This window comes from Nycticebus coucang, chromosome X, assembly GCF_027406575.1.
Source record: "Nycticebus coucang isolate mNycCou1 chromosome X, mNycCou1.pri, whole genome shotgun sequence".
Lineage (NCBI taxonomy): Eukaryota > Metazoa > Chordata > Mammalia > Primates > Lorisidae > Nycticebus > Nycticebus coucang.
This window is the reverse complement of record NC_069804.1, coordinates 125,818,818-125,831,372: the sequence shown is the minus strand read 5'-3', so window position 1 is coordinate 125,831,372 and position 12,555 is coordinate 125,818,818. Positions and strand designations below refer to the sequence as shown.

Genomic DNA, 12,555 nt, shown 5'->3' with positions numbered 1-12,555 from the left:
AGAAAATATAGTTAGAAATTACATGTATTCTATTGATAGCCTCACTACCAGATGGCACGTTACAATGAAAGCAAGTCTTAGGCTGCATTCTGTCACATTTACAAATATTAATGATGGGAAAAAATACCATACATCCTGTCTTCTATGTTCTTTGGAGTCATAATCAACTATTTTCTTAGACACTAGGTACCTTGCATGAAAAGTTCAACTTGGAAATGGGTGCACATTCTGATGGCAGGATCAACAAGTCTTTGTATCACACCAGACAGCAGATTCCTACAGTAAGTATGGGGGCTGTGAGTGGATGGTTGGGGTAAGTTCAAACAATGTCTTGGATTTAGGGAATTTCTTTTAAGTTGATAGTTGGCTGAGCTTTCCAGGTCCTTATACACAGAAGTGGAGGTTAACATACAACTTTCTAACCAATCAGAAAATTTGAGGTATTCTAATTTCACTAATGAAAAATTATTTCATATACTAAAGAATTCTATTTTGTGCATTTACATAGAAATATTTGAAGAACTTGGAGCATGTCCTTGGAATGATAACTACCCACTACAGGAATATGGATCTCTAAATAAAAGTAATTCATTGTTAACTAACTGTACCTAGCTTATAAATTAATATTGACCACACCTATGTCTTCACCACATTGTGAAGTTTAAAGCATTTAAAATTACTGACAAATTAATGTAAGCTCAATGTCTTTTTCTTCAAATAATCGTATTGCCTTTGTTAGATATGATATTTGCCGACCTTGGTTGTTCATTTGTTCATGAATTCACTTATTGATTCATAATTTATGAATTCCCTCATTCAATATTTAACACGTATTCATTGAGTGTTTATTATGTACTATGTGTTAAAAAGGATACAAGTGGGGATGGTACATAGTGATTGCCATCAAGCTAATGGCAGACTGAGGTGTGTAATGTAAGTCCTAGAAAGAAAGAGTTGCGGAAAGTTTCACAGAAAATAGGACATCTCCTCTGGTTCTTCAAGGATGGGAAGACAGGCAACAGATAGTAAGGTGAAGAAAAGCACACCAGGAATAGGAAACTTGATGCCTAAAATCACATTGACCAAACAGAGTGTGGGGCAATTCAAAGAAGGGTGAATAGTTTGAGGTGGTTAGAATAAATGCTGCCTCAAACAGTAGGTTAGAAAAATCAATTGGGATGAAATTGTGATGTCCAATTTTGTGTCATTTTAGATTATTTAGATTTGTTTAGAAGAATCACCTAAAATGTTTAGAAAATACTGATTTCTGTGCACTGTCCCTCCAAATTATGCATAAGAAACCTGGAGTGACTCCATGGCAAGTAATAACTTTAATATGTTCCCCACACAAGGGAAGACTCAAAATAGGACAGGTTTGGAAAGTAACATTTTATACAAATTTTATGCCACATTTTTTCTGCTTGATATTCTGAGATTCCACAGAATCTCACTTCAGAAACAAACAGAAGTCAGCTGACTCTTATTTATTTATTTATTTAGATTTAATCTCTCCCCCACCTATCTTCATTCTCTTACACTTCTCCCTCCCCACACATTATCACTATGGAGATTTTGTACATGGAAACAGCCATTTGACAAAGTCTTGGGTCTTTTTTTCTTGTGGTGTCACTGGTTTGAGTGTGATGTGAGAACTTAGGCAGTTCTGGCAGGAGTGAGCACGTGAGGCAGGGCCGGGCCAGGCGGGGCAGGGCGGGGCGGGGCTGCAGGTAGGACCCCTTCCAACACGTGTGTCCACCGCCATCTTTTCATCTCCACAGTCTCACTTGGTGCTTGGGGCACCTCACCTAGAAGTTCTCTTCAAGCAACAATCTGCGTCAATGGCACACACATAATGGTATGGGAAGGAGAAGTCTTTGTTGTATCAGCCCAAGGTGGCGCCAGCCTCCTGGCAGCGGGAACATTTCATCTCTCTGGCTGTTTCCAACGCGTCCTGCAGAGCCTGCCACAAACCAGGTAGATTCCATTGGCCCAGAGAATACAACCCCCATGGACCCAAAATTCTTTGCTGTCAAGCAGTAGTTCAGAGATTTTTAACTCCATCTCAGGGCCACCTTCTGAAGTGGTGGGCACAGAGGGCTTTGAGTCCAAAGCAGTCTTTTTGCTGCCGCCTTTAGTGGCTGCTTTTTAACAAGGGAAATACCGGGACAGGACGGGGGCCTCCGCCACAGTATTCTGAGAGGTGGCGCCTCTTAAACCTGGGGTACGTGGCCAAGTTCCTCTGCACTTTCTGCTGCTGCTGCTGCTGCTCCTCTTCCTCCTCACCGTCCATCTTGGAGCCATTCCTTAGAAGCACTTCTGTGCTGTACCTTCCTTTTGCTCTGCATTTCCAAGGCTCTCTTAGAGGGTGGATTCTTCCAGAGAGTGGCTGCATGCTCTTGGGGGGAAAGGGTCCAAAATGTCACCCATATTTCAGTAACTGGCCAACTTGCCACACAGGCAGCAAACCAAGTGCCCCATAACAGAACACTCTGTCCCAGTAGGTCCCTGCCGCATGAAGGGTAAAGCTGGAAGTGCCTTGCTTTCACTGCTGCTGAGTGAAGGGGTCAGTGACCTCTGACCCTTCTGACCTCTTACCAATTTGGTTTGTTCTTCTTCCACGCTGATGACTGTACAAAAGGCTCTAAGTTCACACTGATTTTGGAGAAAAGACTTGTTCTTGGTATCAGTTTTATCCAGTGGCTGGGTGGTTCTTGGGGTTTTACAATGGGAACAGCTTGTTTGGTTTTTATCTTCCTGGGCTGGGCCCCAGGCTTTTTTCTCTCCCTCCTTTGCCTGTTCCCTTTGCCTTCCCTCCTCCCCCGCACCCCCCACCCCCGCCCCTTTGGCTTTGGCTCTCCATCTGCAGAACCTTCTGGTATCTGAGGGGGGTGGGAGGGTAGAGGTGGTGGCTGCTGTTGTTTCTTCTGCTTATTCTCACCACCAGTGGGTCTACCCCTCTTTCCTGATGGGAAATATCCCTTTGGGGTAAAACCCTCTTATCTGGGTGAAATTGTAACTGCATTGTTCTCTTTCTCTTCAGCCTTGGGGTTTGCCTCAGGGGCCAATATGCCCACTGGAGGTAATTTCTTCAAGTCAGGGAAGATTAAAGGTGCTGTTCCACCCAGGAAACCATCTGACCTCCCTTGGTAACTGCCAAGTTTTTGTGAGGTTGCAGATGTCATGACACCAGGGGGTTCTTTTCCAGTAGTAACTGTTTCTGTATGTGTCTCTGTCTTCCCTTTGTTGTCCCCACTGCTATGCCACTCTTTTGAAGACCTTGGAAGAGGTTTCTCAATATTCATTTCCTGGCATCCTGGTTTGTTGGACCGACTAGGTCAGATACTAACTCTCCTTTTCTCTTCTGCATCTCAGCATCCTGAACAGCAATACTCCCACCTTCTGGAGGACCACTCGTTAAAGACAGGGTGTTGTCAAATGTAACTGTGTCTCCTCCAGCCTCTACACTGTTGGAGGATATTTATCTTCCTAATATTTGGGGACGTGATCTTCTGAACAATAGCTTCCAATTTCAACCCCCATCCTTTCTGCAGGGGCAGTATTTTGGTTTTAGCAGGGCTTGTGAGGGCAACAGAAGGGCAGTTTCTATTATGTGGACTTGGAATGTCCTTGGAGGACTATCTGTTAGGTATAGACTTGATATCTTGACTGTGAGAGAGGTGAACATAGGAATTGAATGCTTTCTCGCTGCCTTCTTTTGATGGGTGAAGGAGGCACCCTTTATCTTCAGTGTTGCTGTTCTTTACATCTTGTGATTCTCTCTCTCTCTTTTATTTTATTTTATCTTATTTTTTGAGACAGAGTCTTACTATGTTGGTATGTAGCCCTCAGCAGAGTGCTGTGGCGTCACAGCTCACAGCAATCTCAAACTCTTGGGCTTAAGTGATTCTCTTTGCCTCAGCCTCCCAAGTAGCTGGGACTACAGGTGCTTGCCATAATGCCCGGCTACTTTTTTGCTGTTGTTGTAGTTGCTGTAGTTGTCATTGTTGTCAAACCTTGCCCAGGTCAGATTTGAACCCACCAGCCCCATTGTATGTGGTCAGTGCCCTAACCACTGAGATACAGGTACCGAGCCCTTGTGACTATCTCTTACTGGGAATCAGAGAGATGAAAGAATGGACATGCCTCCTCATGATTAAGGGGTTCTGAGAAGAATGATAATCTTGGCTTGCTTAGCATAAAATTACTGGATTACTGGGTTTGGATGACTGTGTAGACTCAGCTACTCCATGTCCATCAGCCTCGTGGGGTGGCCTATACCTTTATGACTGGACATTCCTGGAGGATCACTGCTTTTGGCTGGGGAAGTTTGCTGCGAAAGATCCCAACAAGATTCTTGTTGTAAATTCTGGGAGCTGTGCTTTAATTCCTTGCTTTAGTTAGGCAGATCATCCCTAGATGTGAGGCAGCACCCCACCTCCTGAGTGCTGGGTTCATGGTAAGTCCCTACGGTGGGGGCCGCACACCATATCATCTTTGTCATTTTTCAGAGAGCTACATACTCCGTCAAGAAACTGCTGCTGCCTTGGGCTCTTTTGTGGCCACTCCAGCCTGTGTTGTGCCACAGCAATTACTCCCTGAGCAGATGTGCTGCCAGTTTTATAATTCTCCTGCTGTTCTTGGTACCTTTGTCTCTTATAGTGGAGCTGAGAAATCAAACCTGAATTAGGGTTCCCATAAGCATGAACCTGTGTGTTCATTTGACAGGCAGAGGCCAGGCTTTCTGAGATGGGAGAAAAGGGAGAGTATAAGGAACTCCTGTTGGCCCTTTCTGAAAAGGTCATATGTGGAGTCATGCGATGACGGTCTCCCCCTTGGCCTCTGCTCCTCTTAGGACAGTGGTTCTCAACCTTCCTAATGCCTCCCAATGCTATGACCCTTTAATACAGTTACTTATGTTGTGGCAACCCCCAACCATAAAATTATTTTTGTTGCTACTTCATAACTGTAATTTTGCTACTTTTATGAATCCTAATGTAAATATCTGATATGCAGGATGTATTTTCATTGTTACAAAGGGGTTGCAACCCACAGGTTGAGAACCGCTGTCCTAGGAGGCATCTTCAGTTTTTCTGAAAAGTCATGATACTGAGAAGGAGACCAACCCCTCATGCCCTCTCGACCCCCAACTCTGCCAAGGACCTAATGCATTGGTGTGGGTCTGCTGCATTATGGGCCGTAATCTGAAAAGGAATCATGGGTTGCTGCTCCAGGGCTGGTGTTGTCATGATAAGACTTATGCTTGATGCTAGTAGGATGGCAGTGGTCTCCAGATTTCTTGCTGTTGATATTAGCTTAGGATTTTGATTATTCAAAGTCTTCTTCTTTAATCTGCCCATTCTCGGATTATATCTTTGTTTCTATGGACAACAAACCACCTGGAAGAATGACTGGCAGATTTAAACTTGTATTGAGACCTTCATTCCTCCCAATTCTGGTCTTGGCACCCATTCGTCCCCATGAGTGAGCTCCTGGATCCCTGACAATCTGTCTTAGTGGAGAAATATCACAGATCATTGATCTTTCAGAAAGGGAACCACCAGGCTCATGGGCTGATGACTGAGGTTCTATTTCAAATGTTCTAGGAATTGGATAGTCAGCCAAATTGATGTGTTTCATTTCAGAAGCTGTGCTGTTTGATTTCCTTTCCCAGGTTCCCCATTGTAGGTTTTCTGATAGAAGGCCCCTGCTAGCGAATTCATTGGTTTGACTCACTAAGACATTGGGCCTTGTGGTTCTTTCTAGGTCACTAGCCATCCCCTGATGCTCCTGAGCACTTCTAAAATATCATCTATCAGGGTGGTGATGATAACCCTGGAGCACTTCCTGAAGGAGGCTTGGGAACTTCTCATTTCTACCCTTTCATTCTCTGTGGCCAGTGAAATACCCCTTTTTTTCTCCTGTAGGATACTGAGGAAAACCACTGACATTCTGTGGCACAGCTGACCCAAAACTATCTTTGTAACTATAGCACAGGCTTCCAGGAGATTTGCTGGGCTCAGTCCTTCCTGTAAAACCAGGGCCCATTGTGGAGTGCTACTCCGGTCATTTCCCTATCCATTGTGGTTGGAGTTCATATATCCATTTTTATTTCCTTTGCTCCCTCCTCCTAGAGGCTCTGGCTGTGGAAGTGATGTATATCTGGTTTCCTTTTTCACACCACTGCTAGGTGACTGCAGGATAATTTTCTTAGGAGCTTTTATTTTGTCCACCAGGCTTTGCTACCCAACATGTTGTGGCTTCTCAGGAGATAATCACCCAATTGTTTTCTCATTGACATTTGGGTTCCCCAATGATGACAATGGAGTGTCCTTAACACCTGGTGAGGTAGCCTCTTCTTTTGCCTTGGGACTGGCACTGAGTCTGGGGGGTCCATTCTGAGCACCTGATGCTGGCGGAAAGGCAGCTTTCTCTGAGGCTTCACACTTATAGGTAGTGTTAGAGCTAGTGCTCTGACCACTCAGTTGCCACACTCTCTTTTCTTGGTCCTCTAAACTGCTGGAGGAGCCCCCCCCCCAGTGACTCTACCATAGGGGACTTCAGTTGTTCTTCAGAGTTTGTGCAGATATCTACTTTCTTGAAAGATGAGTGTCTATTGGCGGTCTTCTTCAGAGGAGTCCTGGCATCAGAAAGTAATGCACTGGACAGTATTAGGAAGATTGGCCACTTGAGTACTCAGGGCACTCAAACTACTCAACCCAGGATCTATCAATTACTTTTCTGGCATCTTTCTAGACCAAACCCTTGGAAGCCTGCAGCATGAGAATTAGAACTGGGCAGCATTGATGGGGTTGGACTGAGTTGAGACATTAACTGTAAAATTATGTTTCTGGAACCCATGTGCACACCACCTTGTCCACAGTAGAGATCCTCTCCACTCTGCATTAGAGAACATAGGGTAGAGCTACAGCTTGGAGACTGAACGACATAGGCAGTTGGAGAAGGGTTATAAATGGGGCTGAAGTTCTGGTGAAAGTGCATGGAAAACTTCAGAGGAACCTCAGGCTGACTGTACTGTCCCACTTGGATTTACAGGGGCAGCTTGGTGGCAGTGTTGAGATGCTGCATCACATGCTGAGGAGGATGTAGTTATAGTTGCTGCTGGTGCTGCTACCACTGCTGGGTCCCTTGGAATCTTTGCTTGCCTAAAATTCTTCAAAGATTGAGGCTGATAGCTGTAATTTGATTGTGTCTGAATTTGCCATAAGCCTGTGCATTAGAGCCCACATTATGTCCTTCATACTGGGATCCAGCATTCACACTGTAACTGCCATCATAGCTCTGTCCAGACTGACTAAAATGTTGTGGTGAGGGGAAGAAGGAGGAGGAGGGGAAAGAGGAGGAAGAGGAGGAGGAAGAAGACTGGTAGTGTTGGCCAAACTGACCCACTCTTAACTGGTAACCAGCAGTAAAGGATGACAGAGTTGAGGGCCATTGCATTGGCTGGAGATGGGATGAGCCAGATGCTGGCTGCCCTGCAGCTTGTGGCAGAAGATGATGGGATTGGTAAAGCTGTTTTCTCAACTGCTGGACTTGCAGCTGCTGATGGACTCTTATTTCATTTTGATCTTGTTTCTGTTTTAGGCATCAGAAGGGAAATGAAACATACAAATTTATGTTTTAGAAAGGTATTTGACAACAGTGTGAAGAATAGATTGGACATGAAATAACTGAGTCAGAATGTCATCTTAAGAACCCTCTGGAACATAATGAGGACTTCAGGTCAGGTCTCAGTGGAAGGGATGAGGATGAGAAGATAGATGTAGGCTCTATGGAGAAGGTAGACTGGATAGGGCTAGTTTTGACTGGAAATTAGCTGTGAGGGAGAAGGAGATTATGAAATGACTACTAGGAGTTTAGTTTTAGTGATCAGGTGGATGGTGAATCTATTAACTGTTAAAAAAAATATGAGGTGAAGTGTCAAGTTTAGTATGATAGTTCAATTTGAAGTGACTCCAGTACAAACAGGTTGAATTTTCCTATAGGTAATTGAAAATAAATGTCTAGAACTCAGGAGAGAGGGGCTGAAAATAAATTTATTCATAATTCATTTCTAGGTCAAGGATTCTTAATCTAGGCATTGGGAGAATATAACACTTCTGAATACATGTGAAAAATATTGTGTGTATATCCACATATATGTATCTATATAATTGTGAAAAAATTATGAAAATCAGACAAAAACGTGTGAGTTTGGAGATGGGCCTACATTTCATCTTATTTTATAAAAGTTCTCTGACCTCCTAGCAGATAAGAACAACTGATCTAGATAGTGATTCAAACTTATGTAAAGTTGAGCATTATTTGCATTTGGGTTATTTTATCCCTACTATGGGATGTGAGAGCTCACCTGGAATTTCCCCCTGATTATAATATCTCCTTATAATATACAAATTTAAAAATAATGTTTATTTTAGACACTTTGAAACAGTGCTGTGGTGTCATAGCTCACAGCAACCTCAAACTCTTGAGCTCAAGCCATCCTTTGACTCAGCCTCTCGAATAGCTGGATCTACAGGCACCCGCCACAATACCTGCATATATATATATATATATATATATATATATATATATATATATATATTTTAGAGACAGGGGTCTTGCTCTTGCTTTTGCTCAGGCTGGTCTCAAACCTGTCAGCTCAAGTGATCCACCCACTTCGGCCTCCCAGAGTTCTAGGATTACAGGCATGAGGCCCCATTCCCAGCAAAAAATTTATGTTTTAAATGATCATCTTCTGTATAAAACTCACATTATTAGTATTATAGCTATACTAGGTATTTCTTATATAACTTGAATGTCTAATATTACTTGGGAGAAAATGAAGGATAAACCTTTTGTCCATTTCCTTCAATTGCAGCAAAACACAATGTTCTAAGTTAGTAATTACTCTCCATGTCAAAGAAGTAGTGTATTTAGGGTGGGCTTACTCAAAACTTAGAAAAGAGTAGAATAGTTTGTTTCATTCCATATCTTAACATGTGAATAAAAATGTGTTTCTGAAAACAGATGTTTTCAACTCTCTTTCAACTTTAAAGAGATTTGAGTTTTTATTTCATTAATCTGTTATTAATGATGCTATTTGTAACTTCATTGTAAGTTTATTGCCAGCAGTTTTTTCTGTGATAAGCTTGAATACACCTAAGGTTAATATTTATATTTAATAAGAGGAAAAGGGATATAATACCATTTCTAGTGTTTCAAAAATTAAAGAGAGTTCCCTTTCTTGTTAATGTGGAGTAAGCACACTTCACTCTGTCTTTCCTCCTCAAAGATTGCAAGAAAATCTCAGGGCAGATGGAATGGTGCATCAATCTGGGGCATTTGAAAAGTAAATGGGAGCAGGATGATTGAGTCAATAAACTGGAACTGGAAGAACAAACAATTGGCTGTTGAAAACTTGATAATACCATATCAAGAAAAAAACTTGATAAACTACCATAATTGTGTCATGTTAGCAATGAAAAATTGGCATATTGGGTTTAGAGCCTTCCAATTTAGAGGTTAGAACTTGGACTCAAATGGAGTCCAAGAACTTGGTCTTGGAACAACACCAAGTATAGAGAGAAAGAAGTTCAAAGGAAGCCCCCGCTTTCTGGGTCTGAGTCAGGAAGGAGGATACCGAAGATCTGTATTCCTGCCCACCTACGCCTGGCCAGTAAGCAAGCCCCATTCCTAGTACTGCAGCCCCGTGGTGGAGGTAGAGCATCAGGCATACAGACACCTAAAACCCGGAGGAGGGAAAATCCCCTTGTCTGAAGAATTGTGGCCCAAAGAGTATGGGGGAAAGCCTGTTGCTTAATTTTCTATTTCTACTTTTCTGCCACTTGGCCCCAGAGATAAAGCCAGATACAGAGAGTTTGTGACAAATCATAGAAAAAAAAAAACAAAACAAAACTGGCTTTCTAGTGACATAACTAAAAAGCAGGACTTTGTAAAATGGAGAACATGGATAAGACCAGGGAGAAGAAGAACCTCAAGAATGGGATCCAGTAAAGTTGCCATTTATTTATTCTGGACTCACATCCAAATTGTACATACATTAATATATGCTGTTACACAGTGTATCAAAGGTCTCACACTGGGCTTGGTGCCTGTAGCTCAGCTGTGAGGGTGCCAGCCACATATACTGTAGCTGGCAGGTTCCAATGCAGCCTGGGCCTGCCAAACAACAATGACCACTACAACTAAAAAATAGCCAGGCACTGTGGTGGGTGCCTGTAGTCCCAGCTACTTGGGGAGGCTGAGGCAAGAGCATCGCTTAAGCTCAAGAGTTTCAGGTTGTTGTGAGCTGTGATGTCATAGCACTCTATCCAGGGTGACAGCTTGAGACTCTGTAAAAAAAAAAAAAAAGTCTCACACTGGCCCCTGGATTGTGCACACAGCAGAAAGATTCAAGTAACACTGCTAAAACTTTGGAAACTGAACTTGTGTTGGAACCATCGCCAAATGAAGGCAAGTTGAAACATGTTGCCTGTACCTAATTGGTTCAATAGTTTAAAAAATCTTCATAGGATTTGTTTAAAGAACCCAAATCTTATAATATTAAAAATGCCCAAGAGATAATCCAAAAAGCACTAAATACACAAAGACCAGGAAAATCTGACAAATTTTCAAGGGAAAACATAATAGACATCAGCTCAGACACTGACAAAATGCTATAACTATTCAGCAATACTTTATAGCCGCTATTATAACCATACTCCATGAAGTAAGTGAAAATAGTCTTAAAGGGAGGGAAAAACAAAGTCTCTGGAGACAAATATAAGGCAAAATATATATTTATATATGTATATGTAGAATATTTGATATATATACAAATATCAAATGTGACTTTTATTACTGAGCCATCCAATAAAAGAAAAATTTCACCAAACATGGTCAAAAGAAAAGGTCAATAGAAAATGCCATAAATAAATACCTCTGGATCCCCTATAATGTTGGAATAAAGATTTCTGAAAAATGGCTCCTCTATAAAAGCAGTGAAAACACAGGCAAAAATTTTCAAAATTAAATTTTTCAGAACTCTGCAAATTAATAAGGTTTGCATCAATCCAATGTAGGAAGATCTTGGCAAGAGTGATAAATGCTGTAGCACTTTACCATGACCTTTTCTAATTTCTCTATCCCCAGTTCTTTGATAGCCTTGAAAACCAACATCCCTGCAATTATGGTAACTATAAAAATCAGCAGCCTAGAAACCACTGGAGTGAGAGTATTGGGTTTGGAGGTCTCCAACAGGCCTCATTCCTGGAAAACTATTATTATTTGACCTATGTGGCAGTATCCTAGGGCTCCCACTCACAGGAGTTTTATTTATGTTACCTGACTCAAATATTTCTCAATGCTAACAGCCCTTTCCCTGGGAGCATATGTTGAAAACAATCAGATGCAGTTGTTTCACATCATAGCTGCCTGGCAGGGTGATAATCATTAGGGCAAACAAGGATTTAAAAAAAAAAAACTTAAAAGGAAAACATGGGGAATGAGATGACCATAGGGGGCTTTGTAAAGTTCCAAAGTATTCTTGAGACTCTATTAGATAGTGCACATATGCTGAGCTGTGCAAGTGCCCAAGGAAGACCTGAAAAGGCCAAATCTATCACCTGTGACTGACCCTGGGGCTCTTTGCAAACACTAAGTGAAAGTTAAGGGAGAATGGTAAAATGCCTGCCTGGAAATTAGAAAGGTGCCCCAACAGACATGCACAGAGCCACTTAGCAAACAGTGGGAGATATATTAGTTCTAACCATTGAAGAAAATCTCTGTCCAGTCACTAAGCAGAGATTTCAGTAGCCACACATTGCAAAAACAGAGACTTTACTGAGTCTAGGAAAGTCACCCCAAAATACACAATAACAAAGCTAAAAACAAACATTAAAAACAACAAGCCCTGGGAGGGAGGGATGTGATTTACAGAATTGCTATGTTATTTAACACATGCAGTTTTCAACAATAAAAAAATTACAAGACATGCAAAGAACAGAAAAATAAGGCTCAGAAACGGGGAAAAATCACAATATACATAAACTGTCTCTGAAGAGGCCAGATGTTTTACTTACTAGGCAAAGAATTTTAATCAGCTTTAAATATGTTCGAAGAACTAACTGGCATAATTGGTAAAGAATTAAAGAGGTATATCAGAAGGGTGACTGACAAAAGAGAATATCAATTAAGAGATACAAATTACAAAAAAAAGAACCAAATAGAAATTATGAGTTAAAATTACAATATCTGAAATGAAAAATACAGTACGGGGCTTAACATTAAATTAAGCTTGTAGAACAATCAGTGAACTGATGGATCAATTCAAGATGGATCAATTGAGATTATCTGCCCAGGAAACAAGGAAAAATAAAGGATGAAGAAAAATGAACAGAGAACTGTGGCTCACCACTAGGCACATAATGGGAATAGAGGAAAGAAATCATGGGGAGAAAAAATATTTCAAGGCTCCAAATTTATCACATTTGATGGAGATCATTAATCTGTGCAACCAAGAAACTCAATGAACTAAAAGTATTTATGCATATACAT

The 12,555-nt window shown here is 41.6% G+C and overlaps 1 pseudogene; it reads right to left on the bottom strand.

The window, feature by feature from the left end:
• Positions 1 to 1,766: 1,766 nt before the first annotated feature.
• Positions 1,767 to 12,555, bottom strand: part of LOC128577004 (transcription factor 20-like) — a 163,770-nt pseudogene continuing 152,981 nt past the window's right edge.